General features: G+C 32.7%; 2 long non-coding RNA genes across 3 annotated transcripts; one reads left to right on the top strand and one right to left on the bottom strand.

Moving 5' to 3' along the window:
• Positions 1-3,813: 3,813 nt before the first annotated feature.
• On the top strand, positions 3,814-4,649 carry LOC139429875 (uncharacterized). Of its 2 annotated transcripts, XR_011640460.1 has the most exons (3): positions 3,814-4,304; positions 4,366-4,416; positions 4,470-4,649. It is a non-coding gene; the product is annotated as an uncharacterized lncRNA (long non-coding RNA). The 2 variants fall into 2 exon arrangements; XR_011640459.1 differs by having other exon boundaries at positions 3,814-4,416.
• A 426-nt stretch (positions 4,650-5,075) lies between these two features.
• LOC111420800 (uncharacterized) lies at positions 5,076-5,795 on the bottom strand. Its single transcript, XR_011640385.1, has 3 exons — positions 5,600-5,795; positions 5,312-5,549; positions 5,076-5,254 (listed from the first exon to the last, which is right to left on the bottom strand). It is a non-coding gene; the product is annotated as an uncharacterized lncRNA (long non-coding RNA).
• Positions 5,796-24,848: the final 19,053 nt, after the last annotated feature.

Raw genomic sequence — 24,848 nt, 5'->3', positions numbered from 1 at the left:
TAATGACTTGTTAAATGATTGTAAAAAGTTATTAACAATATTTGTTTTAAAAGCAAAACTTTCACATAGCGCGAAATTAAGTTAAATACCACCTACGGCAATAATAGTGACTTAATTCGTGATATGAAAGAACATTTATTAACGAAACTATCCGCTCCCGCTTTATCTTTAGAATTACATACCCCAAAACAAGATAATAAATCGATAGACGAGTTTGATAGGTTACTAGACTAATCTAACTATAAGTCAATCAAACGGGAACAATGACGCTGCAAAAATTTTACGTGTAGAAAATGAAAAAGTGGCTATTAATGTATTTGCTAACGGATTACGAAATCATGATTTGAGCACAATAGTTAAGGCTAAGAATTATTCTACTTTAAAAGACGAATTGCTGGTGCGAAGGATGAGGAAAACTCTAAAAAAGGTTCTTCATCTGCACAAGTATATCATTTTATGCGTAATTCACCATCCAACTTTAGAACTTATCAAAATAATCATAATAATACAAGTACACACCAAAATCAATCCAATAGGTTTAACAGTTTCAGAGGTAGAAATAATTTCAGACAGAATAGTTTTAGAGGACAAAACAATTTCAGAAATCGCGGCAGTAATTTTAATAATTTTCAAGGAACACAACGAGGTCGTGGATATTTCAACAACTCGAACAATAATAGTAGAAGTGTTTATACTGCACAAGAATTAAATAATATAAATTCAGAAGGAAAAGAGGAAGAAAATCAATTTTTTCGTTCCTAAAGATGATTGTTCTATTCATGCTAATATTTTAAAATTAAACGGTGAAAATTTTATAACAGTTAATTTCAAAAACAATAAATTTAAATTATTACTTGATACAGGAGCTTCAATTAGCGTTGTATGTATGTAGGAAAGCGGAGGGTATGCTTACGCATACAGCACCTAGGCCCCAACGGGCCCCTTGTACGTCCTCCTACACTCTCTCCGGCTATATCAACCAGCCTAAGGAATTTCCGAAGGCTAGGATACAGCTCAGAGGTGTATTCCTGATGCCATCTGTGGTCGGCCATTCCTCTCCGAAGTCTCTCATTCTGAGGTCTTGCAGAGTGGGTCATTCACACGAGATGTGTCGGACCGTCTCCTCGCTCTCTTTACAGAGGCGACAGAGAGGACTAACAGCAAGCTTAAGGTTATAAAGATGCTTGTTTACTTTACAGTGATCCGTGACGAGTCCCGTTACAGTTCGTAAAGCCTTACGAAAGATAAGGCTGCCTCTGCTGAAGGATAATGTAATACTTCCTTAGACAGATGGCAGCCCTTAACCCTATCCCACCAGTTCATAAACTTTTTGTGGGTAAAATCTTTAATAATCTCAATCTGAGTTGATAAGGACGGAGCGATTATCGGTTCAGACGAACATGGCGCTCGCTTGGCAGCCCTTTTGGCAAGCCTATCAGCGTGCTTGTTACCTGAACAAGTCGAGTGTCCTTTTATACATTGAAGTCCAAAATAGCTTGTTTACTGTCAGTATAAATTGTAAAAGTCTTACCTACCAAGTTGGACCTGACAATAACATCAGCGGCAAGTTGTATGGCGATTAACTCCGCCTGTATGACGGTGGTACTTTTACCTAGAGGTTCAGATACGTGGAGTCGGATATCGTAAGAGAAGACTCCGGCTCCAGCTCCTTCTCGTCTCTTTGAACCATCAGTGTAGATTTTAAGGCTGTTTTTTACCTCTACTTCTGTGGAACTTGGGTGGGTGAGATATTTCTTCGTAAAAATGTGTTGTAGGGGTATAATGTCCGTTACACAATCCAGAAGTGGTGAGTATTCCACCATTTTATTCCAGAGATTGGCATTTTTACTATTTCTCTCACCCATTAGAATTCCTGCTGCTCGCAGTCGAATTATGGTCACCAATGCCACCTCTTGGATGAACAAATGAAGTGGCGTTAGGTTTAACATGTTTTTCATGGCTGCAGTGGGGGTAGTCCGCAGCGCACCTGTAACATACAAATACGCAAGTCTCTGTACTTTAATATGTGCAGCAGTAGATGTCGACTGTAGGGTCTTTAACCACCATACTACTGCACCATATGTATAGGTCGGATTACAGTCGTGTAAATCCAGAGGGCATTTTTGGGAGACAAACCCCATGTCTTACCTATAGCCCTCCGGCATTGACCGAATGCAACGTACGCTTTTTTAACTCTATTATCTAGGTGGGCTTTCCATGTCATTTTATTGACAAGCGTGATGCCCAGATATTTAACTTCTTTTGACAATACCAATGGAGTATTAGCAAGGGATGGCATTCTGGGCTTGCCAACCTTCCTCATCCGTGTGAAAAGAATCATCTCTGTCTTCTTAGGATTCACAGAGAGTCTTTGTTCGTCACACCAAGTCTCTATCAATTTAAGAGCTACTCGCATCCTATCAAACAGCACAAGCTTTTGTTTTATCAAAAGCTCCCTCTATATCTATGAAAACACCCAGGGCGGACTCCTTTAGGTCCAGCGCTCCACCAACAAAGCTGGTCACTGAGTGAAGAGCTGTTAGTGTGGACTTGCCCTGAGTGTAGGCGTGTTGATTAGGATTTACTGGTTTAGTTGGAAGACAGAAATCTCTAATGTAGCGATCACACAGTCTTTCCAGAGTTTTCAAAAGAAAGGAGGAGAGACTGATTGGTTTTCAACTTTAAAGCTTTCAGTTGGCTTACGCAACCCAATGTCGCTCAAACACGCAGTTAGCAAGGATCTGAACACGCCCATATCCGTCCTTCTGGGGTTACGCTTTAGGTTCTTTCCAATCTTTATGGTACCAAGATCGAAAGTGATCCATCTATGGTCGGACATAGAAACATTGTCGGAAACCGTCCAATTGTGGATCGAAGACGAGATACCCATCGAAGCGAGTGTGATGTCGATGACTGATTGACCTCTAACGGTTATAACGGTCGGCTCAGAGCCTCAATTCAATTAGCGTTATCTTTACGTCTTGTTTGTCGGATTCAGATTACAAATTGTAATCTGAATTTGACATTTAGATGATTATGAAGTAGTTTCAGAAAATGCAGCCATCTAGAATAGATCTTTGTTATGGATTATGCTTTTTTGGTTCAAAATGAACAATTTTCGTGCAAAACATTTTTCTGTATCGCTTGTAGTTTCTGACTTATGGCAGATTTATAAATGTAAGTGATCGATTTTGACATTTACAAGATTATGGGTTAGTTTGCAGAAAATGCAGCCATCTATAAAAAACACCAGGACGCCATTAATGCTGTGGTAATCCATAAACATAATACAGCTAGTACGGAGAGACGAAGACAATTCATACGAAATTTATTTTATTTGTAGCTCAAAGACCTGCAGCGAATGGCTCACTTAGTGAATCATATTCGCTAATTCGTTGCTTGACTGTTGCTTTCATTCGTCAATAGTTACTATGAATCATGTTGTGTGGTGTTCTTACTTAAGTTACTGTATTGTCGACTCCGAGACATGCAACGAATGGCTCACATGTCGAATCATATTAATCGATTCGCTATTGTATACTATTATGACTCGCAACATGGATTACCAAACATTGTCTAAATTTGTTCAAAACAGTCTAAAATGAACAAAATGTGGCTAAAATTATCAAAACATGTACAAGATTGTCTAAACTCTTTTGCATCGCCTTCGAATTTACTTTTAATTATTTTTAATAAAAATGAATTTATGACATTATTTTGATTGTGAAGGTCGCCGTGGAGATGACTCCTCGAAAAGGCTCAAAATTTTAGTTAATTTTTCTAATGTTCTGAATTCCGTGCTTATATTGTCTAAGTTATTTTTTTTTATTGTGGGCTAGAATTTCTGGCAGTGTGTTATTCTAAGAGATGTAAGTACAAGGTTAACAAGAAGGAAGATAAGCACGGCGTCTGTCCTTTTATGATTTTGATAGAAAAAAACTACGGTGATTCGAATGATGTTGATCTTGATAGAGTATTTACGAGCGGTAATTCAAAGTCATCGAACTAAAATACTATAGATGTAAAATCTTATCTAATTGAGAGCTAACATCGTATAGGTACCTCTACAAAGTTTACATTGTATATGGTTTATTTCATTAATACATCAACTACTTTCAAATTAATAGCATAACTGTGTTACAGTATAAGATAAAAAACAAAAATCATGAACTTGTTAGTATCTTAGTTGCCCAATAATATTATAATTAACCTTGACCGTCTATCAAGGTGATTAGAAGCAATATAAAACGCAAGCAAATAGTTTTAACTTCATATTAGTCAATAACGTACACCAACGATGAAGGGTAAGATTTTATACATGTTTTATAATTTATGAAGATTCTAATTAAATAATAATACTTGTAGCTGTAGCTCTTTCTTTGCTTCTCTTGGCATTAATTGCCTATGCTGTTGCTAGTAAGTTCACATTTTTTTAACACCGAATTTTTTACAGTATCGTATATTTTTAGTTCAATTCTTTTTTCCACACCCTGAAGATTGTACATTATTATATAAATGTGAAAATCCGGAGCTTGCGGAATGCCCAGCTGGATTACATTTCAACCCAACTTTACAAGTTTGTGATTGGCCAGAAGAAGCTGGTTGCGACGCTTAAAGTTATACTGACAAAAATAAATATATTAAATAAATATGTTGATTTAATTCATTAAACCTTAATACAGGTGTCCAAGACTTCCAAGACCAAAAAATTTATGTTAAATTGCAATTCTAAACGCAGACAAAAAAAACACCTCTATCAATTCATCAATATACAATCTAGAGCGATGTTTTTTTTGAATAACATAAAAACAACGCAATATTTTGTTTGGATTCAATCAATGTATTGAAATTTGAATTTGTACAATTTTTTAATCACATTCTGTAAATGATATCTTGTAGGTGATTTAATCTTCCACGCTGCCCAGGTGCGTTGGAAGATGGTTTCAGGATAAGATAAGGAATAGAGTATTTCTACTAAAAGGTTGAGAACGAATCTAAACTCGCAAATGAAGTAGACTTATCTTGCATCGCAACCATGAAAGACTGAAAGATTCTAAGGAAAATAAAAACTTAACTTCTAACTGTTATTTTTGAAAGATATACTTTTTGTTTCAATTTATCGTTACATTTCAAGGGCAAATAAGACGAGTGTTTATTGCAATATAAAGAAGTCTCATGCCAGTAATGATATCTCTAATTTCTCTTTCTCTATCTGAAGTCAATTTAGAAGAAGCGGTTAACACATAGACGGACTCTATAAAAAAAATGTATGAGTTATCTATGGTAGGTATTATATATTTTTTTAACAAACCTTCCCATCGAGGTATAAATAGTCCAACGTTTTTGCACGAATAAACAATTACGTATTCCTTAGGGACGTATTTGACTATTTTCGGGTTTTCAATATTAAAATTACGTGGAATTAAGCCGCCTCTATTGCAATTAAAATAAGTTGAACTGCCAGATCCTGCTGGGGAACATTCAAAACATTGACCGGTGAAGGGTCTTGTCGTTAAAACCATATAAATCAACTTATCGTTATTAATTGACTACAACGTATTAAAGTTAGATAGGTATTGAAATGTTTAAATTAACTTACTTGTTGTAAAGATGCGCTTGTATCATTGTAAGTTCGACAGCTATTAGGCCAACCAAAAATTCGCTTTTGATGATGCTCATCATGATGTTGACTATTTTTAGTCGCATAACCAGACGTTATAAATAAATTAATAAAAAGTATTACCCACAACATGTTCGGATTGTGTAAGTAGTTGTTTTGAAATCCGTTTTGGGTGTAATTTGAGAAAGGGATCGAAACGACTCTTTAAATAGGTGAGAATGAAGGATTTTCTTATCAAAAGGAATTTTTAACTATTTAGGATATTTTCGGAGTATTTTGTTAATACGTCAACGGCGATGATCAGTTTTCTTTTCGTTGAAATAAAAATGGTATTTTTATGTTTAAATAAAATGCGTTTAAAATATTTTTGTTAACACTTTTCATTCTAACATTTTCTTTGGTGAAAAGAAATTGTTGAACGGAAAGAAAAGTACAGAAAAATTAAAAAAAGAAAATATGATTATAGAAATTTCCTCTTGATTTTTTATTTATATATATATGCTTGCTACTTGCTTAAATGTGTTCTCATCACGCTGCTGATGGTCTCCTCTTGAATTCCTTCTGCATACTCTTGCCCAATATCCTATTTTACCACAAATGTTGCATTTCTTATCGTACGCTGGGCATTGGCCATATTTATGGTTTCTATCGCATTTTCCACATGTCCTCATTCTTCTTCTTAACATTTCTACCTCAATTCCTTCTTTTTTATGTTCATTGTTTGTTTTTCTGAAATAGCCTTTGTTCTGCATACTTCCAACGCCTTCTCTATGTCCGAATTTTGCGTCTTTAATAATGTCGTATTAGTTTCATTGTCATTTATTCCGCTTACAAAGATATCTTTAATAGATATCATTCCCTCTCTCTCTCTCTGGAGGCGGAAGATTGCAACTAAGCACGCTCTGTGATTAATTTATGAATTTTGTGGGTTTTGCGTGACCAACAATCTTAAATCAAAGTGTATTTCAAAGTTCATAACAATTATGACTAATGGAATCCTGTGTTCCGGTGTAAATTGTTGATATTGTGAGTGAATCTCGCGTTTTATTTCCACGTACTATTAACCTCGAGCCTGTGAGACCGGTTCTTTTCCTTCTCTCCCGAACTCTGTCAACTTTTGGATCTTCGATACGGCGAATTTAATTTGTGATTTAAAATTTTTTTTACTTTAATTGGTGGTTTAGAAAAATGGATTACTCAGCTCTAAATGTCGATAATTTGAAGCTTGTTGAGCTACGTAACATATTGTGTCAATTGGGAGGCGATACGACCGGCAATAAAAATGACTTAAAGTACAAATTGAACCAAATTTTAAAATTAAAAAATATATCTGACCAAAATGCTAGTATTGAATCATTAAATGATAGCTCGGATAGTGTTGTAGCGAACCGCAGATCAGTTCAGATTTTGGTAATTAATTATTGATATTTTTATTCATTCTCGGATAGAGGGGATCGCTGCTCGACTCATCCTTCCTTTTCTTTTGTCTAATTGTTATAGTTGTAATTGTTTGATTGGTTAAACCACGCGTTGACCAGTAAGATTATTCTTAGAGTTAAGGGGCTTCGATCACGGTCTTAAAGTTTCTGAGGGGCATCGCCGTGTGAGCGTAGGAAGCTCGAAGGACGGTCGAGTGGGCTGTATCTAAAACTACGTGTCGATTGCATTCTATATTTCTATTGGGTAACGCAATATGAAGATATAACGTCATTAGTGTTTGGAAGGGAACTTAAAAAGGTATTAAAAAGTATTTTTATTTCCGCAAATAAAATTTACTTAAAAGCATTCCATTTGTTTCTATATCAATTAGAGTTTTAAATATAAATAAACGAAACAAATTAACAGCTAATACATATTAAATTTCAGCAAAAAAAAAGAATGAGTTTCGCATTACCGTTTCTTTTAAATAATAAAATGATACTAATCGGGAGATATAGATAGTATAATAAATAGTAATAATGTACTAATAACGTTACATTAATAATTTTATTTGAACTTAATTTAATTTATGTATACAGGTCATCCACGACGACCGTCCATTAAAACTTTACAGGGTTCTGGCCAAAATACAAATTTGAAAATTCAGATTTAAGTATTATCAATTGCATTCTCTTCGACTAAAATATTTTCAAATATCTAACACTTCCGGTTATACCGGAAGTCGCCACATACTTTATTTTTTTAAATGGAACACCCTGTATATTTTTACACATTTGGATTTGTCTGTTTTCAAGGTTTATGAATGACTTTCCTTTTTGCAATTTGATTTGGCCGTTCTCGAGTTATTCGAATTTTTCTAGAAAAATTTGCTCCAGCAGACATTTGTTCAAAAAATCAGAGAACACTCGATTTTTGGGGTATCAATTTAGGATTCAGAACATGCTTAAGCAACATGATGGAGTATGTTTTGGTGCCGAGTATGGCTGTCTAGAACGTTTGGTTACTTTACTATGGCATGTTACCTTTTCGAAACTTGGAAGTACCATAACTTCATTTCTTTAAATGGCACCCCCCATATTTTATTACTTAGTCGTCTTCGGTGTCTCATTTTACATCTTTTATATCCCATATGTCCTATACCTAACATTTATAGTTTGGGAAATAATTAGGGTTTATTGAAAAATGCACACAAATATCGATATTTAACCTAGTGTGTCATGAATACCTAGCGTGACCTAGTGAATAACCGAATGAAGTGGAGGTTTGAAAATTTGCAGACTTGTGATGTTTGATGCCAACTTTTTAACTAAAATATTTTCAGGTTCCGGGTACTTGTGGTTACGCCGGAAGAGGTGACAATTTTCATATTTTAAATGGTACACCCTGAGTTTTATAATATTTTTCAATCAAAAATGTCAACTACAACGTTACTTTCTATAATTTATAAATCATCGATTGTTGTTGTGGTTATGTGTTATCAGAGGATCAGTTTAAACAGTTATTAAACAGTTTGACATTTGCTAAAGCTATGGTTTATTTCTGTTGGTGTGATGACTAGGTTACTTTTTGTAGTGATCTATTCTCAAGAAATGTCACGTTTGGAATTTAGTAATGAGGATTATTTGAATTTGATAATAATTTATGGAGAGTGTGACCAAATAATTGTGCGTACGTGTCGGCTGCAACATACAGGGGCCTAAAATTGAACAAAAATTCAGTGTGACAAATCGAGTGTTCTCTGATTTTTTGAACAAATGTGTGCTGGAGCAGATTTTTCTAGAAAAATTCGAATAACTCGCGAACGGCCGAATTAAATTGCAAAAAGTAAAGTTATTCATAAACCTTGAAAACAGACAAATCCAAATATGTAAAACTATATAGGGTGTTCCATTTAAAAAAATAAAGTAGGTGGCGACTTCCGGTATAACCGGAAGTGCAAGAAATCTGAAAATATTTTAGTCGAGGAGAACGCAATTAATAATACTTAAATCTGAATTTTCAAATTTTTGTATTGACCAGAACCATGTAAAGTTCTAATGGACGGTAGTCGTGGATGACCCTGTATAAACGTCACTTGATTTAAAAAAATTTTTTCGTATAGGAACTGTTTGATGGAGAGTTGGTTTGGTGAATAAGTGTGAACCAGAAAACCGATATGATATACAAACGATATGTTTTGTAAAGATATTTATTTATCGAAGTAGAAAAGAAACTATTTATTGTAATATAAGTATGTACAATTTTATTGTATTCATATTGGGTCTAGGAACAAAATTTTTGATAATTTTATTTGTCTACTTAATAAGTAGTCCACTTTTTGATCTAGGACTCAAAGATATCATGTCTTCAAGGAGTTTGCGCAGCAATAATTGCAGCTTTATCAATAAAAAGTCTGGAAAAGAGAACATAGGCTGTAGCCTAATGATGCATGAGTGGATTCTAAAATTTGAATAATATACATCATTGTAGCGCATCATGCACTCTAATTATTTTTATATAGAAACATCATGTGAACATCATGTTATATCACCATGGGTTGTTATATCAACATAATGTATTTTCCCATGGTGATTTTGTTATAGTTATAAAATAATAAATAAACAGATAGACACACATAAAACAGTCCATCAGATACTCCATTTTAATTTTTAATATTTTATTTATACGATTAATTAATATAGAGTTACAAATAAATATACTCTATAATCATATGTTTCTATAAATAATAGATACGACCTTTCTTTCAACTATCTTGTTTATACATATTTGTATAAATAAGATTTTATATTAAATAGGACTTTCATTCTACTTCTTGTTAATTGCGACAAATTATTTAAGTATTTCTTAAATATTTAGAACAGTAAAAGATTTCGTAGAGGATTATATTTATTTTTGTTTTACAAAATTTATAAACATATTCAATTATTGTAGATTCCTAAATACATAATCTACAGGTGTGGTACAGTTTGGTGAATAATATAATCAACACATAAAACAAAAGTCTAATGTTAAAATGTTGTAACATACTTCATATGCCTTCAGGAAGAACATGAAAGTACATTAAAACGTATCGTCCCCTTTCTCACGTAGTGACGTATCTAGCAAAGAATGAAAAAATGAGATATACCGGCAGTAAGTAAGTTTAAAGCGTCCACACCATCTCACGTAGTGGCGTATGTGAATTCCCAACACAATACTAGGAATTCGTTAATCTTGTACTGTCGTATGTGTTAATATTTTTTAATTTTTTCTCACGTACTGACGTATGTCAGTTACGACGGTATGTGTGAATCTAGCATGCTTAATTGGCCAACAGCATAAATATGGCGTATCTGTCATACGATTGTTGATATTGTGTTCAACTGTGTTCACGGTGTAATTTGCGCTCATATTGTGCTCTGTGTTTTTTGATAATAAAATTAAAAAATGGATGTACTTGTACAGTAAAAAGTACAGTAAAAATGTGGTTGCTGCTAATGAATTACAAACCGTAAACTGTAAAAATTTAACAGTGGGATGTTCGGTGAAGATGTGTTACGTTAAAAAGTGGTATTACGGGAAAGTTCTGGACATTCAGACGGTCTCTGAGGATTCACATAGTTTTGATTCAGAAGATGATGTACCACTAGCTAATCTAAAGCAAACACAAAATACAATAAATTTAAAAGAGACTGAAAGGACTAACCCAATCGACAGCTGCGATGATATCAGTGAATTTCCTATATATGATTCTGATGATGACCCTCCATTTGGAATCTGTGAAGCTCACAAATGCACAGGAGAAGTTTTTGCGGCATGTCATCGATGCGAAGTTCTTTTGTGTTTCCGTCATTTTATTGAGGAGAGAGATTCTTGTGAGCATGGCAAAGAGCAAAAATGTATCCAAGAGGAATTTGTAGTTGAAGGAGAGGATAGAGAAGAGGTTACACCTCGAACTCAACGAAGTAATGCGCAAAAATTTGCTAAAAAACAGAGGAATTTAGTTTAATGATTAAAATCCAAATACATGAAATTCCTCTTGATTTTGTATTTATTTTATTGTTAAGTCATTTAACGTTTCGAACTATTTACATAGTTCATCATCAGAAATCACTATAAAAAAGAAATTTAAAAAGCAACGTCGACGAAATTATCTCCTTTATGGAAATCGTTAAAACAACAATAAAGGAGATAATTTCGTCGACGTTGCTTTTTAAATTTCTTTTTTATAGTGATTTCTGATGATGAACTATGTAAATAGTTCGAAACGTTAAATGACTTAACAATAAAATAAATACAAAATCAAGAGGAATTTCATGTATTTGGATTTTAATCATTAATGAATAACCAATCCTCTTTAATCAATTAATATATTATAATTAGAGGAATTTAGGTATATCTTGAAAAACAATATTACCGGTATATCACTAGTACCTTCTTAAATTTCTTTCTCAGGTAAGGAGTACATCAGCTCTACTACAAAGAAAATAGTTCCTGCTAGAACCATGAAAACACGGTGTGACAGTGTAGTATGTAAAGCAAAGGGTAAGGAGTGTTGCGAAATTAGTGAAGAACAGAGAAAATGCATATTCACTGATTTTTTTGCACTTGGTAACCTTCACCTACAGCGTGAATTTCTAATAAGACATATTAAGGTCTCAAATAAGTTTCGAACAACAACGAAAAATGAATCACGTAGAAAATATACCTTGAAATACGCACTGAGCATGGATAAGAAGCCTCACGTTGTCTGCAAAAAAATGTTCTTAAGTACCCTAGGCATATCTGAAAGAATGTGCAGAACAGCCCTGAATAAAGTAACCGACACTGGTGTTTTAGAAAACGAAAAACGAGGAGGAAGGCAAAGACAACGTGAACATAAAATAAAAGAATCTAAAATGCTAATTGAGATTAAACAGCAAATAGACAAATTTCCACGGATGGAGTCACATTTCTGTAGGGCGAAGACATCAAAATTATATCTTCACCCAGACTTAAGTTTGAGTAAAATGTACACCTTCTTTGTGGAAGAATTAGAAAAACAGGGACGAAACCATGGAGTACCTAGTTATGCTACTTATCGAAGAGTCTTCAAACAACAAAATTTATCGTTTAGTAGCCCTAAAAAAGACCAATGTTCATTATGTTTTACTTTTCGCGAGGGTGATGAAAGTGTGAAAGAGAATCTGAGAGAAAGGTATAATCTTTATACTGCAGAAAAAACAGCCGTTCGTGCAAAGAAAGCAGTATGTAAATCTGAAGCTCAAGAAAATCCGTACATTTTATGTGCTGTTTTCGACCTTCAACAAGTTATATACGTTCCCATATCCAAAGAAAGTGCCATATTTTATAAAAGCCGCTTATCGACATTTAATTTTACTGTTTATAATATTGCAAATAAAGACTGTAATTGTTTTTTTTTGGGATGAAACAGCTAGTAGAAGGGGTTCTTCGCAAATCGCTACTTGCATTTTCAAGACTTTAGAAGAATACAGTGAAAAACAAAAAATAGTGAAAGCGAACCTTTTCTCTGATTGGTGTTATGGGCAAAATAAAAACTCTATAATTGCAGCAATGCTGATGTACGCAGTTAACAAATTTTCAGCGTTGACCGAAATTACTCTAAGCTATTTCGAAACTAACCATGGTCAGAACGAAGGCGATTCTGCTCATAGTGCAATCTCTAAGGCTATTGCCACAGCTGGCAGTATATTTATGCCTTCACAGTTACACCCAGTGATTCGGTTAGCACGAAAAAAGTCTCCTTATAACGTCATTCCAATGACATACAAAGATTTCAAGGATTTCAAAGCTCTTTCGAAAGAAATTCGAATATTAAATGTGAAAATATCCGAATCTGGTAAACGCATAAAATGGACTGATATTAAGGAGATTCAAGTGCGACAAACTGAACCTGATAAGTTGTTTCTTAAAACTAGTCATCTTGAGAATACTTACGACTGCATTCGTCTCAAACGTTTACTCAAGAACCCTTTGGATTTCCCTGTCGCTGCTTTGAATAAACACCCAATAAATATTTCAAGAAAGAAATTTGATGATCTTGTTTCGTTATGTAGAGGAAACCATCCAGTTGTTCGCATTCCAGAATGTCAACAATTTATTTTTAATTTACCTCATGAAAAAAATAATTGAGTTTTTGAGTTCGTTTTTCATTAATTCTTGTTTCTGTTTAGAATAAACTTTAATTAGGTATCTAATGAACATTTTTTAATCTTTAATTATAATTAATTATTATTATAGATAAATATTTTTGCATATTCCGAATTAGTTCACAATAAAACCTCGTATAAATTGTGTAATTTATTTTCATAAAGGGAAATAGTCTATGGCGTATCTGATATAATGAATCTGGTGCAAAGTCACGTACTGACGTAACTGCATGTTTTTAACAAAAAAAGAATGAATTATGGGTTATATTTCCCATTTGACATAGACATCTTTAATAGCAACCTTCTAAATCCTGTTGTCCAAATTTAATAACCTGATCTTTATTATTACTTGTGTTTTAATAAGTTATGGTTATAGAGTTTTAGTTTTTTGCATCTCCTGTAAAATTGTGTGCATGTCAGATACGCCACTACGTGAGAAAGGGGACGGTATGCATTGGATTATTATTTGTATCACAATAATTCATGTTAAAAAGTAATGCAAATAAATTTCATTAATTTTAATGAATAATAAAAATCGAGCTCAACAATAAATTATTGCATTTGTGCACGCTGTATAGGAGTACTATTTATTATAATATATTTAATTTATATTCTGTAGTTTTTTAATTTTTAGTCTACTATTGAATTTACTTCAAATTTTTATTTTTATTAAACATTCATATCTTAATTAAATTATTAAAACGAAACGTAAGAATTCGGATTAATATACCTACTTTAAAAAATGGTAAGTTATATTTCATTTCGTATATTATTTTGTGCTTTTACGGCTAATTCCTAAAGAATGAATTTGTATTTCTACGAAGTCGTAAAAGATTCAATGGTAGATAGACTACGCACGATCTCGCAAAAACTGGTATGCCACACCACCAATCCTTTGAGGGCGGGGCTAATACAAAAATTAGGAAATTATTACAATATTTCGGCGTGGGAATTTCTCATTTTCCTCCTTTATTTTATGAAATATCAAAAAATTTTATTTAGAAAAAGTGTTTGTTTAATAATTATCTATGCCTCTTCTAAGCCCTTTCAAAAATGCTTCTTAATAATCTCGGTAATTAACAATAATTAATCAAATATCTCACAGAAGAAGCATAGATTTTCCATTTTTAAACAACTTTTGTTTGAAACTTTTTTTGTTATTTCTAACGGTTAACGCGTATTATTGGAAATACGTTTGTCGTTGCGGTCGAAGCCCCTTAAGAGCGTTCAGGGGGAAAACGTTTTCCTTTTGTTTTCCTTCCCTCTCTTTTGTTTAATTGCTGATGTTGCAATTTCTAATTGGTTGAGCCATGTGTTGGCCAATAAGGACTTTCCTAGAGGAAAGAGCGTCCAGGGGGTAAAGGTTTAAATATTGAGGAGGAGCGCCTTTTGAGGCAGTTGAGTGAAGTTCAGTTTGGTTTTTATTTAAATTAATTCCTTCGGCGAAGCACCCTATTCGGTTTCGGTTAAGAGTCTTAGTGTAAAGTCCGAGTAAGACTACGGTAATTCTTAAGTTTGATGTAAGTTATTTAATTAATGATTATTAATTAACTTTTATTCGATCGGATTAAAATTAAAGTGTTATACTTTTTGACGAGTCACTCCTCTCAATATGATCGCTTTAACCCTTGGTAAGTCGTTAATGTTTTATTTTACATATTAACTTGTAAAGATTGTAACTAATTGCTTGGCTTTTTCTGATTTGGTATAAACCCACGTAATATTCGATATTATTTTTGAATTATTCTTTTTATTAAATTGATCATACAGATTTTCAAGTAAAGTCAGGTAAATTACTAGATTAAAATTTCTGTTGTTGTTAATCAATATAAAGTTTTCGAGTTATTTTTGTAGCTAAACTTTGTTTGTTTCAATTTATTTTAACTTTCATTCTGTTTATTAATTTTAGTTTGTATTTTTTTTGTTGTTGTTTTCGTTTGATTTTAATTTATTAAATTTAGTATTTAAATTTGACTTGATATCTTTTATTAACTTTCATTTAACTTTGCTCCCTAAATCCAAGCCGGCGTGACAAGGTTCTGCTTGTCGCATACGCCTTTAGCACGCCCACACAACAAAGTAAGAGCCGCTCCTTACAATATCGAAACGATTGTCGAAAAAAATCTTAAATCTCTACCGGCTTCGAATCGATACGATAATAGCAATAAAAAGCTGGTTTTTCGCCTACTTAAGAGGATAACCTATTAGCGAAAACAACGAATACCATTTTATTCAGCCATCGTATAAAATTTTTGTATGTTTGTTACATCAAAATTTCTATTTTTTTATATAGTTTTTAGTGATGCATTTAGTTTTTTCAAAAAATGTCGCGTAACGTTTCTAAAATAGCGTTTTAAAAAATTTTTAAAAACGGAATGCATCACCAGGTAGTGAAATGTAAAGTAAATCATATTTAAAGAGTTCAATTTTTTTATTAAATGCAGCAAATTTAAATAAAATGGGTTTAAAACGTTTAGTCGGTTTTGATTGCTTTCGGAGTATAAATACGGCAACATCGCAAATATTGCTCCGTCCCAAACATTACCCGAGACATAGTGGAGCTCGGTATTCTCGGTGACTGAGACGTCGCACAGTGGGACAAAAGTGAAAAAGGGTGGACATGGGTGTTTTTATTTTTATACCATGCTCTTTTTTACAGATTGTTGCTACCAAAAACTATAAAATGTTAAACTATAAAATAATTGAGTCATATACAGTGTGTTCATAATACACACATTAGTGTTATACAGGTGGTCGGTAATAAATTGACCATAGAGTAACTACAAATTCTATTTTCATTTAAAATGAAAATAATACCAAAAATGTATTGGCAAAATATTGCTCATATAATGTATACACGGCGTTGAAGATTGTCTTTCAGTTAATTACTTCTTTCATAAATTGAACAGTTTCAGAGAAAATGACTTAAAAACTGGTATTATGGGCAGTTTAATGGTAGAAAATCCACTATCACAAAAAAAAGAGTTAACAAACAAAATAAATATAACGAACATAATAAGAGTAATAAAAAATAGCAATAAGAAACTATTACACCAAACGGTAATTAGAGGGTGTAACCGTGATAACCGTATTAACACTCAAAATAACACAAAAACATTCAACACCTGAATGTTAATTGGTAAACAATTAATGCAGATTTGAAACTGTCTCTTGAAAAAAAGTAAAAACAAAAGAATGAAGATAAACGCTCAATGAAAAGTAACAATAGTGGCAAACGTATTAAAACACAAAACAACACAGAAGACATACAACAAATTGAATGTTAATCAGAAAAGTATAAACAGAAGAATAAACACAAGCGCCCAATGAATGATCCTGCTTCTGAATCATATTCCTCGCCCTTTTCATCATGAACTAACAATAGCTCTGCCTCCGGAAATAAATTTGATGGTTTATGTCGTGAATATGTCGGTCTAATACTTGATATAAGGGGATCTGATGATATCAAGAGGTTGTGCATTACATCTTCATTGGCTAAAATTCTACTTTGCTTCCGGGAATGATCTTCTCGGAATTTTCTAAAGTCTTTATTTCTCGCTTCCCCTGCTTCCTCTGATAATTTTCCTATTGGTAAAATTGAAAAATGTTTGCAAATCTCCGCCCCATGAATTAATAATTTATGTACACTTGATGGCATATAGTACCACCCATAAAGAGAAACATATTGTTCTGCTGTATCCTTGCAGTATTTATCAAACGCATTTATGTTTATCTCTCTCCCCGATGAAATTGTCTGAAGAATTACAGCAAAACGTTTGATTAAATTTTCATCGAGCTCTGTAATTTTGGCAGATTTATCAAAATTGTTGAAGAATTTTCGAGCAGTATTGCCATCATTAGTAGAGCCAAACCCCTGCTTTACCACATCAACTAAAATACCGAGTTCTTTACGAAATTTTGCTTGAATTTGTTTTTTTCTTGCATCCTTTAAAGGTGCATGCTCCTTTCGCGCACACCATCCCTTAAAATCCAGATTGTAGGATATGTGTATTAAACACTCAAAACATCGAATCCACATGTGAAGCGTTGATAATCCGTATTTTAAGACATCACATCTTACCTCTTTCGTGAGCACAACAGATAAATTATTCATTTCACTGGGCTTAGCTAAACAAACATTACAAGTAGAAGCGGAAGGAGTGTTTGAGACTACAGTAGTAACCTTTCCATCTATCATGGTCATGGTTCGCGTAAATCAGGTCTCGAGACGCTATCTAGTTCCGACTCGTTTAGTAGATGACCGTTAAATTTTAGCTGTATCATACCGATCACCACATGTTGATCACGTGGTACAGACGAGTAATCCCGAGCAAAATAGTGCGGTGCCTACGAAGTACCCGAAGGAAAAGTACACGTCTAGTGTAAAATTTAATGTTTTATATCTTACATAACTTCACTAACATAAGTAAAAATGAACTCTCCTTTAGAGAACTGTAAAAACTACTCTATTAAGTGAATAATATATGAACTCTATATTAATATTAAATATAGTGTACATTAGAGTTGTTTTTACCATGTGATATTACAATTTTTACTCTAATTCTTTTTACCAACTACTCTAAAATTTTTACACGACACGATTTTTTCCTGTGTATAACGCAATTTTGCAGTATAAACGACGAGTGAACAAATCTATGCTGATTGCGTTACTATTATTCAGTAAAAAACTGTCTTGTAAAAAAAAGTGCGTGTGAACCCGGCTTAAGCCTATAATCTTTGACTAATCTTTTTGTGGTAGTAATATTAACCTTGCACCTTAGAATAATTTTTTAAAAACTTGAAAAATATCAATTTTTAGTAAGGAACAGCGGGACAAATAATATCGAAAATATCCTTTGGTCGGATGCGGTCGGATAAGATATCGATAGTTTCCCATAGTAGACACTATAGCTAATCTACCTACGCTAATAGTTCATCTTGCACTTTTGAGCATTTTTTTATAAACATCGAAATATATATATATATATTTTAGAAATTAGGGTACATTCAATGTTTTCAATATTTCTCAAGAACATACTTGTGAGTATAAGTAAGCATGTATTTAGAAATCTCAAAATATTACACTATTATTGGATATAAACCGATTTTCGTTAACTGGATTACAAACAGAAGTATTTCTGTAAAAACTCTATCGTAATTACGTTGCTAATATTAAGTGATTTATAACAGTCTTAATCAAGTAACTTCAAAGCAGATTACAGCTTTTTTAAAGTTGTTTTAAGGCCATTTTATAATGAAAGGGACACTTTTCTATACATTAGCAGAAAAAATTAGCATATATTCGAATTCCGGATTTTTGTCGAATGTCTACTTATTTACAGTTCCCAAGAAAAACAAACCTGAAGCGATTAATATTTTCGGATAGATCAAAAAATTTTTCTATCACTAATTTAAATTTAAACATTTAATTTACGTAGAATGCAAAACAATGTTTAAGTGTGGAAATAAATTTTTAATAATGGGAATATTTGCACAATTATCTGATCATTTACTATTAGATTAATTATTAAAATAAATACAAAATAAAAATGTAAAGAATATCACCAAAGGTATATTTTAAAATAAATAATACAACATAAATAATAAAAAAATATATTAACTCATAAAAAACTAAAAATTTTCTTAATAAACAATTTTTGCATTTGTTCAAAAATTTTCTGATATACCCTTATATCAGAAAAACAATCTAAAATTTATCTAAAATTTGGAGAAAAACAATCTCTATCAAATGAACCTAACAAAAGAGTACATTGCCATTTAAAACAATTCAAGTGTTATTCGTTGCTCATTTGTTTTCTGAAATATAAACAATTGAATGCTGTCCTATTATGGCAAATAAAATATTAAACATCTTTTGTATAAAATGTTTTTTTATAAAGTCAACATTTACCGAGATATACAGGTGTATCTGAATGACGTGCCCAAACTTTAGGGGTGATTCTTTAGGCAGTTTTAGGGGTACTTTGATGTATGAACCATGGGCGACTTCGGCTCCCCTAAGGAGCTACACCCCTCCAAAAATGGTGGAAATTTTTGTTTAATTTTTTTTCTCAAAAACCATAAACGCTAGGAAAATTAAATTTGGGGAATATGTTTAACTCATAATAGGGCACGTTTTGATCCTATTTTTACTTTCAACCTACCCTTCTAAACTACTAAACGTAACCACCTCCGTTCAATTTATGCCTAGATTTTTTTTATGAAGCTGATAAATACATTGGAAAAATTTTAGTTAGATAGATAAAACTATTCTAAAACTTTTTTGTCTCTCTGATGTTCTTATAAAATTTAATAATTTCTGAGAAAAAAAATAATTAAGCAAACACTAACTGTTAAGCTGTAGGGTTGTTAATCGAAAGTTGGAATGAATTTTTAATGAAAAAATCTTGGTAGGTTTTGCAATCTTTGTCAGAATTATTTTGTATACTATATTCCACAAATAATGGGCACCTGTATAAAAATATATGGTGGTTCTGTAAGTGGTGACATAATTTCAACCACATATACTGCTAGAGCAACAACATGTAAGTCAAAATTTTGCATGGCGCGTATTGAACCGCCAAGTCCTTCATCCGTATCGTAAACAGAACGTTCTACAGCCAGGAGATAATCAGCAACGGTTAGCATTGTAATAACTTGGTCCCTTTTGGAGTTTCATATAGGATATTTAACTTTGTTTCAGTAAAAACCATAAAATAATTTCCTTAACAACTAACTTTATTGATCGCTAAAATAATACTCCTTGCAATATTAATTATTGCACTATTCAAACGGTTCATTGTGCGTGCTCATCAATTAAGCAATCGGTCAACGACCAAAAATGCTTACTCCACGAGCCGCACAGTTCATCGTCTTTTATTTAATGCTACTTATGCTATTTTTTATAATTTACACTTATTTCTAATTAATTTCTAATTCTAATTTTATTTATTCCACTACATCTCCCTTATTGTTAAAGAAAATTTAAACATCTTAATGTTTTAAATTTTCATGTTAAATTTATTTATTCCACTACATTTCTATAACAATTAAATCTTAAATTCTATAATCTATTATAATTAAATTTACATAACACTACACGTAACAGTCTCTTTTTTATGCACTGTATTTTTTCACTCTGTTTTTATGCACAGTTACTAATTTATTGTTAATTTTTATAATTATGTTAGGGGATTCATCTTTAATTACTTTGTATGGACCCTTATAAATAGCTTCTTGTTTATTGTTAGTTTCGCTTTTTAATAATACTTTATCATTAAACTTAAAGTTAATTTCCTTACAATTTTTATCTAACCTACATTTTCTCTTATTTTTAGATTCAATTAAATTCGTCCTAGCATCGTCTAATGCAGATTTCAATCTAAATCTCAATTCATGGTTATAATCGTCAAAATTATATACTGGCTGATTGTTATTAAGCAAACTAGTTGGCACTTTACATGTTTTTCCAAATACTAATTCAAACGGTGTGCATTTTGTTTCTGAATGCACGGTGTTATTAAAAGCAAATGCCCAAAACGGTACCCATGCACTCCAAGTATCTTGAAATTTGGAAGTTTGAATTCGCAAATATGCGCCTAAGCTTTTATGTGTGTTTTCCAAAGATCCCAAAGTTTCATGATGATAAGCACATGAATGTAATTATTTTATACCTAAAACCTTTGCTGATTCTTTAAAAACACTTGCTAAAAACTCAGTACCTTGATCCGTAACAATTTCCTGTGGAATACCGTACTGTAATATGAAATTTTGAACAAAAGATTTTGCTACAGTTTCGGCTTCTTTGCTTTTAATAGGATATGCTCCTACGAATTTAGTAAGTTCACATTGAACGGTTAAAATGTACCTGTTATCTTCATTATCTTGATTCAAAGGACCTACCAAATCTAAGAAAATTTTTTCAAAGGCTGATGATGCGGTGGTGGTGAGTGTTAACGGTTCTTTATGAGATCTCGAGTGTTTGTACCGTTGACACTCATCACATTTATTTACGAATCTCGTTACATCATGTTTTAACTTATTCCAACAGTAGTATCGCTTAATATTGTTAAACATACGATTGATACCAGCGTGACCTCCCGTAGGTAAAATATGAAATTCATTTAAAATTAATTGACGTGTTTCTTTACACTCAATGTAAGTTCCTTTATTTATTATGTTAAATTTTACGCGTAACTCTTTGATTATTTGTGAATATTTCGCTAAATTGGCAATTAAATTATCATTTTCTTTACATTTAAATATACACAGCTGTGAAATTTCATTATTAATGCATATAGCTTCTAAGTGTCTCAACTTTGCGTCTAGGGCTGAAATTGATCGACAACTTAAATTTATATAAATTATTTGATGCCTTTTATCATATAAAATTTCATTATAATTAATTATATCCACATCATTATAGTTATAGTTCACTAATTCATTATTGTTCAAATTTCTTAATTCGACTGAACCTATTGGCCGCTTTAGCAATTCAACAATTCCTGGATGGCCAGTCCATTTATCAGTATCATTGCCAGAGCTTACCACAGATTCAGAGTTTCTTAATTTTTGCTGTGCACGTGTCGTTACAAAAACATCGTGTGACATATTTTTTAGATCTGTAGAGTCAAGAGTAATTCTTGATAACGCGTCCGCTACGGAATTCTCTTTTCCCTTTATACAGGATGATTCATAAGTAATGGGCCAAATTGTAAATGTACGTTCAGGAGGCCAAAATAATAATATTTTCATTAACAATAATGGGTCTTAGTCTGCTCCATACTGAGATACAGGATGTTAAAGCGAAAAAAATAAAATAGATTTTTGTTAATAGATCAGCTACTTTTCTACATAATGACTCATAGTTGACTTATAGTTTTTGTAAGGGTAAACAATAATGTGTGAGAGGATTTGAGTTAACTCGTAGATGTCGCCACATGCGTCAATGAGCTTTTACGTTTAATGAATAGTTTAAAACATTTTATTGTTAAGTAAACTGATTCATTCTTGTCCTAACATAAATCAAAATGCCGAGACATAATCACTTTTCAAACGAAGAAATGAGAGACATGTTATGCGTTTACGCACAAGAACGTTTTTCTGGGCAAGCAGCATCCAGAAAATATCGTGAAATGTACCCTTACAGAAGGCAGCCAAACCGGAAGATATTTCAAAATATTTATAATCGATTGGGTGAAACAGGTTCATTTCGTCCAAAATATCATACAGGACGTCCTAAGATTATCACTCCGCAGCAAGAAGATGAAATTTTGGTAAGAATTGCGCAAAATTCTGAAATAAGCACTCGTCGATTGTCTGCAGCAACTGGAATAAGCCAACCATCCGTGACTAGAATTTTACACAAGGAAAATTTATATCCCTATCATTTTATACCTGTGCAAAATTTACTTCCAACAGATTATCGAATCAGAGTTCAATTTTGTCAGTGGCTAAAAGGAAAATTGAATAATAATCCAACATTCCTAAATAACATTCTTTTCACGGATGAAGCAACCTTTACCAGACGCGGAGTTTTTAATTGGCGAAATAGTCATGCCTGGGAAACCGAAAACCCTCGTTTAAAAAAAGATAGACATTTCCAGCACGAGTTTAAAATAAATGTGTGGTGCAGTTGAATTACCTCCTAATTTAAATGGAGAGTCATATTTAATTTTTTTAAATAATGACTTAGTCGACCTCTTGGGAGATCTTCCATTACAACTAAGAAGAAATATGTGGTTCATGCAAGACGGTGCTCCTCCACATTTTTCACGTGCTGTGCGCGAACATCTGAATGAAACATTCCCTCACCGTTGGATTGGACGTGGTAGTGAATTTCAGTGGCCACCATGTGTGGGGTTACATGAAATCAATGGTCTATGCTGAACCTACTATAAATACACGAGACGAGTTATGGAATAGAATTCAAGATGCAGCCAATTCAATACGAAATAATCCTGCTACATTTTTTAAAGTCAGACAATTCTTAACCAAACGGTTAAATGCGTGTATGCTGGTGGTGGTCATGTTGAAACCTTTTGCAGTAGCTCATAATTAAGCTTAAATTTAATTTAACTTCGCACAACATTAACATGTAGGTTTTGATAACAGTTGTCGTAAGTACATCTACGAGTTAACTCAAATCCTCTCACACATTATTGTTTACCCTTACAAAAACTATAAGTCAACTATGAGTCATTATGTAGAAAAGTAGCTGATCTATTAACAAAAATCTATTTTATTTTTTTCGCTTTAACATCCTGTATCTCAGTAAGGAGCAGACTAAGACCCATTATTGTTAATGAAAATATTATTATTTTGGCCTCCTGAACGTACATTTACAATTTGGCCCATTACTTATGAATCACCCTGTATAGTGCACAGAAAAATCAAATTCCTCTAACACTAACCTAAATTTAGTCACTCTCGAAGAAGGATTTGTCATGCTGAACAAATATATCAATGGTTTATGATCGGTAAATATTTCAAATTTTCTACCGTACAAATATGGTCTAAAGTGCTTTACGGACCACACAATTGCCAAAAGTTCTTTCTCAATGACTGGATAATTAATTTCTGCTTTATTCAATGACCTACTAGCATATGCAACAATGGCTTATCATCAGAATTTGAGAGTACTGCGCCAATTGCATAACCAGAAGCATCAGTTCTAAGAATAAACCTATTACTCTCTGAAAAATTAGGATATTGTAAAACCGGTGGGTTTATTGCAGAATTTTTTAGAATTTCAAACGATTTTTGGCAAGTGTCATCCCATCGAAACTGTACAGACTTCCGGCATAATTTATTCAACGGATATGCGATTTCAGCAAAATTTTCAATGAACCTACGATAATAGTTTACGAATGCTACAAAACGCTTACATTCGTCGGCATTTTTCGGTATTGGGTAATTTTTTATTGCATTTATTTTAGCAGGATCTGGTGAAATTCCGTCTGCAGAAATAATATGACCTAAATATAACATTTTTTTTTCTAAAAATTGACTTTTGACTGGATTTAATTTTAAATTTACTGTTCTAAGCCTATTGAGTACTTTTATTAAATTTTTGTTATGATTTTGTAAACTATTTCCGAACACTATAAGATCATCCGTATAAACAAAACATGAATCATAGTTTAAACCTGACATCGCAATGGTCATAACCCGTGAAAATGAACTAGGGCTTGTTTTTAATCCCATTGGTAGCCTAGTCATTCGAAACTGGCCTTTGTTGGTAGTGAAAGCTGTACAATTTCGATTGGATGGTTCCAATTCTACTTGGTAATATCCTTGAGAAAGATCTAAATGGGTAAAATATAACGCGCCTGATAAGGAGTCAAAAATGTCAGTAATGTTAGGTAACGGAAATCTGTCATCCTCAATATTTTTATTTAACAACCTATAGTCGATAACAATTCGCCATTGTTTGTTTCCCTGACTATCATTTTTCTTAGGAACTATTAGCAATGGTGAGGACCAACTTGACTTTGTTTCTTCAATTATTCCGTCATTTAACAATTTATTTATTTGAGAGTCGATTTCGGTTTTTTGCGCTTGAGGTAACCGATAAGGTTTGACATAAACTGGATGTGCGTCTTTTTTTAATTTAATAGTTTCTTTAATAATATTCGTAA

Source organism: Onthophagus taurus, chromosome 5, assembly GCF_036711975.1.
Source record: "Onthophagus taurus isolate NC chromosome 5, IU_Otau_3.0, whole genome shotgun sequence".
Classification (NCBI taxonomy): domain Eukaryota; kingdom Metazoa; phylum Arthropoda; class Insecta; order Coleoptera; family Scarabaeidae; genus Onthophagus; species Onthophagus taurus.
The sequence above is the reverse complement of the archived record's forward strand: the minus strand, read 5'-3'. Positions and strand labels throughout refer to the sequence as shown.